The sequence below is a fragment of the Echinops telfairi genome, unplaced genomic scaffold (genome assembly GCF_000313985.2).
Source record: "Echinops telfairi isolate 266 unplaced genomic scaffold, ASM31398v2 ScPeMD7_5;HRSCAF=22, whole genome shotgun sequence".
In the NCBI taxonomy this organism is placed as follows: Eukaryota; Metazoa; Chordata; class Mammalia; order Afrosoricida; family Tenrecidae; genus Echinops; species Echinops telfairi.
Genome location: NW_022103901.1, coordinates 609,396 through 615,218, shown reverse-complemented (window position 1 = coordinate 615,218; position 5,823 = coordinate 609,396).

The window sequence follows — 5,823 nt, the reverse complement described above, 5'->3', positions numbered from 1 at the left end:
CGGAGGAAGGCGGGACTGTCAGAAGAGGGCGGGGCTGTCGGGGGAGGGGAGGGGCTGTCAGAGGTGGTGGGCAGGGCTGTCGGAGGAGGAGGGCGGGACTGTCAGAGGAGGGCGGGACTGTCGGAGGAGGGATTTTCTGCGGCGGGTTCTGTGCAAGTAGGTTTCCCAGGCCTTTCTTCTAAGGCACCCACCGGGTGGATTCAAGCCTCCGGACTAAGGGCTGGCAGCTGGGTGTCTGCCATTTGGACCCACAGCGGCCCTCCAGGGCAGAATGGGGCTGCCCGCGGGTTTCCCAGGAAGTCTCTTTTCATCCAAGAAGGAAGCTGATAGAAAGTTGGGAAACCCTAAACCCGACCCCAAAGCCGGCATGGCCTGCACCTTACGTACCATTTTTACAAAGAATTAAAATGGCACATTTGTTTGTTAGATGCCGATGCTAGACTTTGAAATATGGTTAAAAGGGATAACTACTCAACAGCCCCTCGTGTGTTGTTCGGCTGACTGCCTCTTGGTCTTAGAGCACAAGGAAGTGTCCTTCACAAAGCTAGCCATTCTGTTAAAGATCCACACAGCTCTGCACGGTCAACAAAAAAAAAAAGGGAAAACTAAATAAAATGTGTTAAGAAATTGTCAAGATGTCACTTTGGAAAGCTCAGGACAGAGTCCAGACAGAAGTCACCCTTCTCGCAGAGAAGGAGACGTTTGGCGTGAGTGCATCGATTTCCATCATAAAACCCCCAAAGCGCCCTGCGCTAAGACATCAGCTCTCCCCAGGAGGGCGGCTTTTCTCCACCTCTGTTCTGGTGGCCTGAGTCACCAGGACACCAGAAGCCACCTTTTAACCCCGGCATGGGGACATACTTGTGTTGGACAACAGGAACCTCAGAGCCAAAGGTCACACTTGGACTAAGCAGCTAGGCTTCCGGGCAGCAAAGGGGTACTTGTGGGAAGCAGCAGGGCACTTCTGGGCACAAGAGGGGTACTTCCAGGCAGAAGAGGGTACTCAGAGGGTGTTCACGCTGCCTTCTTCCAGCTAGTGGTTGGGGCCTAGTTGCCACCCACCTGTTGCCTGGCCCTGCGCGCTCCCAATAGTCCGGTTGGACCCGTTAGAGCGGAGCCCACTGCTGCGGCCCTAGTGTGGACCAGCCTCCTGGAAGCGGTGCCTGTTCTTCGCAGAGCTGCTCCTGTATGTCCTTCTCTGCAGGTGAGTTTCTCCTGACGAGGTAAGCCAGGCCCCCTCTGGCCATCCCTGCTTCTCAGACACATCCACCCCCACCCCAACCCTTATCTCTTACAGGGTGGCCCGTCCTGTCTCCTGTCGTCCACGGTCCTGAACCTCAGTCCTTCTGTCTCCCTGCTCACTGTCCATCATATGAGGTGATTGAGAAGACCACGGCGTGGGCCAGGTGCACCGTGGCCATCAAAGTGACCCGGTTGTTCCTGAACACCTTACAAAGTCACCTGCTCATTGTATCTTTGATGCCAACCCTGCGCAGCATCAAACAGGTATCCCTGACTCCCTGACTCCCCGGCGGCCCTTGAAGAGTGCCCCAGAGGCCCCGAGGTTAGAGGAGCCGTCTGTGGTGTTCCTCTGTGAAGTTATTTCTGTGTAGAAAGTAACCCACGTCTTCTCTCTCTATCCCTCCTCCCTCCGTTAAAATGCGGCTCCTTTGTCGCTTCTATTGGCTTGCTTTTTATTGTGCTACTGCTGTGGAGGGCTCGGGCATGGGAACAGTTGTGAGGATGGCGCAGGCCCTGGCAGGGTTCCTTCGTTGTGCGTGGGCTGGCTATGCGTCGAACCAACTCGATGCGCTAACGGCAACAGCTGCCGTATGTGGCATGTACGGCCTCAGTTCATTCCTTCGTGCCTTATGTAAATTATGCTTACGTAAATTATGCTCACATAAGACTTTCGAGGGAGAAAGAAATGTCTTTTCAACCGACTCTGGAATTGGGGTGACTTAATTTGGGGAGGTTGAAGGAAAGAAAAGAAGGTGTTGACACGGAAAAGAGGTGGCCCTGGGGGCACCCCAGAGCACTGCGTCAGAGCAGAACAGCTCTGGCCTCTCAGAAGCAGGTCGGCGGCCCTTTCTTCCGAGGCACGTGTGGGCAGACTTGAACCTCTAACCTTTAGTGGCCAAGCGCTGCCCGGGGACTCTGACAGCCCACCCAAGTTCAAACGTGTCTGGGTTTGGGCCCGTGGTGGGTGGAAACGGGACCTTGGCAATGGCACATTCAGTGTCCCCACAGGAATTCTGAGGAGCAGCCAGTGTGGGGAGCCCTGGTACCACAATGTGTATGCACTGACCTGCTAACCCCAAGGCCAGCAGTTCAAGGCCACTAGGTGCTCCTCAGGAGAAAGATGAGGCTTTGTACTCCCCTTAAAGAGTTAGAGGCTTTGTACTCCCCTTAAAGAGTTACAGCCTCTGAAACCCACAGGGGCAGTTCTACCTTGTCCTATAGGATTGCAGTGAGTCGGCATCCACCCAATGACAGTGTGTTTGGTTTTCTGGTTTGGTGGGTTTCAGAAAGAGCTCTGGCAGTGTCGTGGGTTAAGAGTCAGGCTGCTAACCACAAGGTCAGCGGTTCAAACTCACCAGCCCCTCTTTGCGAGAGAGATGAGGCTGCCTAACTGTAGAAATGTACAGCCTTGGAAACCCTATGAGGCAGACCTATTCTGTCCACAGGAGTTGGGATTGCCTCGGTGGCAGTGGGTTTGGGCCATCCCAGGTCAAGCAGACCCTCCAGATGGTAAGGGCACCGCAAAGCCCTCCCTGCCCACCCTGCATGGGACTGAGTCCTGGCTGCGACCGTCCAGGTCCTAACTGGTGCCATGCTTGCCTGTGGCCACTAGGTGGCAGGAGCTGAATGGGTTTGAGGGGGAGGGGGGCTGTAATTAGCTGGAAGAGCAGCGAGCCCTTTGCCCAGAGTCTCCAGAGAACAAACCAAGATGAGCATGCCCAGTCTTTCGTGAGAGAATGGGGAGGCTGAGTCCCCAAGATTCCGCCACAACACACATCAGCAGTAGGAAACAAAACAACGCAAAAAGTCCCCACTGCCAGCCAGACCATCCCAGCTCACGGTGGCTCTGCAGGACTGGGTCAGGCTGCCCCTGAGGTTCTCCAGGCTGGAAATCGCCTCTCTGCCATGGAGCAGCTGGTGGGCTAGGGCCAGCGACGCACGCATGCACGCATGGGGCCTGGGGGAAGACACCGGCCTTTCCCGCCCTCCTTGCTGTCAGAGTCCTCTCCAAGGACAGGGGAGCAGTACCAAACCCTTCACCCTGGAGGGCGCCACAGAGCTGCTCCTGGGCCAGGCGCAGGCTACCTGCTGGGATCGACCCCACCTGGGGCGCCTTTTCCGCCCTTCCTTCATTAAACCCTGCTCTTCCAGCAACTCTGCAGCTAAGTCCTCCGACATTTTCTGGACCAAGGTGCTGCCGCGCTCTGAGGTCCCAGCTGCGTTGTGAGGTACCTGCCGCTTCCTAGTTTTCAGAGCCCTGATCCCTTTTGAGTGGGATTCTAAAAATATCACTTAAGCTGTGGCTAATTTCTAATCCCCCTCCTGTTCATATTGACAGCCTGGGAGCCTTTGTCCTTGTCTGACGAAGCACCTCTAATCTCCTCAGGACAATGCACTTGTTGACAAGTGGCCGAGCCTCCCTGGGACAGCAGATGAGAGGGGATTTCTGAGACCCATTGGTAACTCTGCTTCCTCTCCCACCCTCATCCTCCCTGGGGACAAGAAACCACCCTTCCTGGTCTCTGAGTTGGCTCTATTTCTAATGTTAATAGAATGAAGTTAAAAAAAGGTAGTATTTCCAAGTAGAAATTAATTTTTAGCTGCTCAGTTGCTGGCACCCTGCTGGGCATGCCAGGCAGGGCTCCCAGAATTTGTTATCCGCTTAAAAGCCCTTTGTGAGGAGTTATTGTGCGTGTCTGCCAGGCTAGGCTACGGTTCCCAGTAGTCTGGCCAAACACTAGGTGGCTTGTGGTTTCATAATCAAATGGAATGCAATATGATGTAATCACCTTCCGTGATGAAGTTTAATCTGGTGCAAAATAACCGTCTTTCCTCGTGAACTCATGTACAGTGTGATAGAGTTACTACTTTCCTCATGAACTCATATACTGTGAGATAGAGTTACTACGTTTACTTATGCAATCACTCATCATGTGAAATCTAAGGTGATATCAAGGAACCGCCTTCCATTAAAACTCTGATGCGATGCAGTGTAGTAACTTTCCATAATGTCGTCTGACGTGATGTGATGCAGCGCCCTTCCATGATGTCACCCTGTGTGGCGTAATCCCCTTCTATCACGCAATCTAATGGAATCCATTGGTTAGACATTTTGTCAGGTTGACTCTGTACCCTCCCCATCACCCACTATGATTTGGGGATGCCAGGCTACAAGAGTGCCCGGCCTGTTGGCTGCCCCCACAGTATGAGCTAGTCCCTTGAAGTCAGTCTGTGTGTGTGCACATGCCTCGCTCACCCTGCTTCTCGGGGAGCCCTGACTAAAACGGACTTCTGGCAGCTTTGCACCCTGGGCGAGCCACTGAACTCTGGGCTGTCTTTAAGATGGAGAAGGCTCCTGCTGCTATGAGGCCCACGGAGTCTGTTCCAGCCATGCCGACCCTGTGCACCGCAGAGCGAGAACCCGCCCAGCCTGTGCCATCATCACCATGGCTGTGTGTTTAAGCCGTGGTTGCAGACACTGTCCATCCATCCCAGCAGAGGCCTCCTCTCCTTCACTGCCCTCCACTTCCCCAGAGACTGGTCTCTCCTGGCATGTCCAGAGTGTATGAGATGAAGCTTTGCCATCCTTGCCGCTAAGGAGCCCTCTGGCCATCCTGCTGAGCCAGATTGGTCTGTTCTCCTGGCGGTCCACCATGCATCCAGTGTCCCTCCCCAGCACCACCTTCCAGACCCCTGGATGCCCTCTGGTCCTCATTACCCAGCCCCCGCTCTCACCCGCACCGGAGGGGGTCGGACACACCCTGGCCTGGGTCAGGCCCCTCTCAGTCCTCCAAGTGCTTTCCAGCTCTCTAAAGAGGTCCCTGGACTGCTGCTTCCATGAGCACTGGTGTGGATCAAAAAGCGAGACAGAGCCCTTGGTGGTGGCCGGTGCCTCTGGGCTGGTTCTGCGCACAGCAGAAGGAAGCGCTCCGGGCCCTCGCCATCCTCAGAATGATGGTGGCTGAGCCCGCCCGCAGTTACAGCCACTGTGTCAATCGCCGCTGTTCCTCTTGCTCGCGACCCTCTACTTGACCAGGGGAGAAGGCTCCTAGCGAGGGCACTGCAGAGGGGACCAAGGGCCGTGTAGTGGACGTTGCAGGTGCCATTCAGAACCTCTTAGAGACGCGGCACTCATTTCTCCAGTGGACCCCTCTCCCAGGGGACAGTTCTTGGCGACAAAGCAGAAGCCCTTGCTCAGGAGTCTGCCCTGGGCACCTGGTTGGTACAGTGATGTGATGTCCCTGCCCAGCCTCCCCCCACTTACACACCCACCCCGGCCTCAGCGGATCTGTCTTGGTGTTGCATAAAACTGTCATCTCGGGGTCTGCTTCCCAGGGCTCAGCCTCAGACCACCAGCAGCCAGGGGCGCCCCAGGAAGGGAGCTCTGAAATGGAGCATCTGGGCTGGGTCTCATGACAGCTGGACAGCACTCAGGACCCTCACTGGAGGTGGCAATTCCCCAGGGTCTTGACTTTGATGCCAAGCAGCGTTGGGGCACAGTGCTTAAAGCGCCTGGCTGCAGATTGAAAGGTTGGTGGTTTGAACCCACCAGCCGCTCTATGGGAGAAAGAGGAGGCTGTC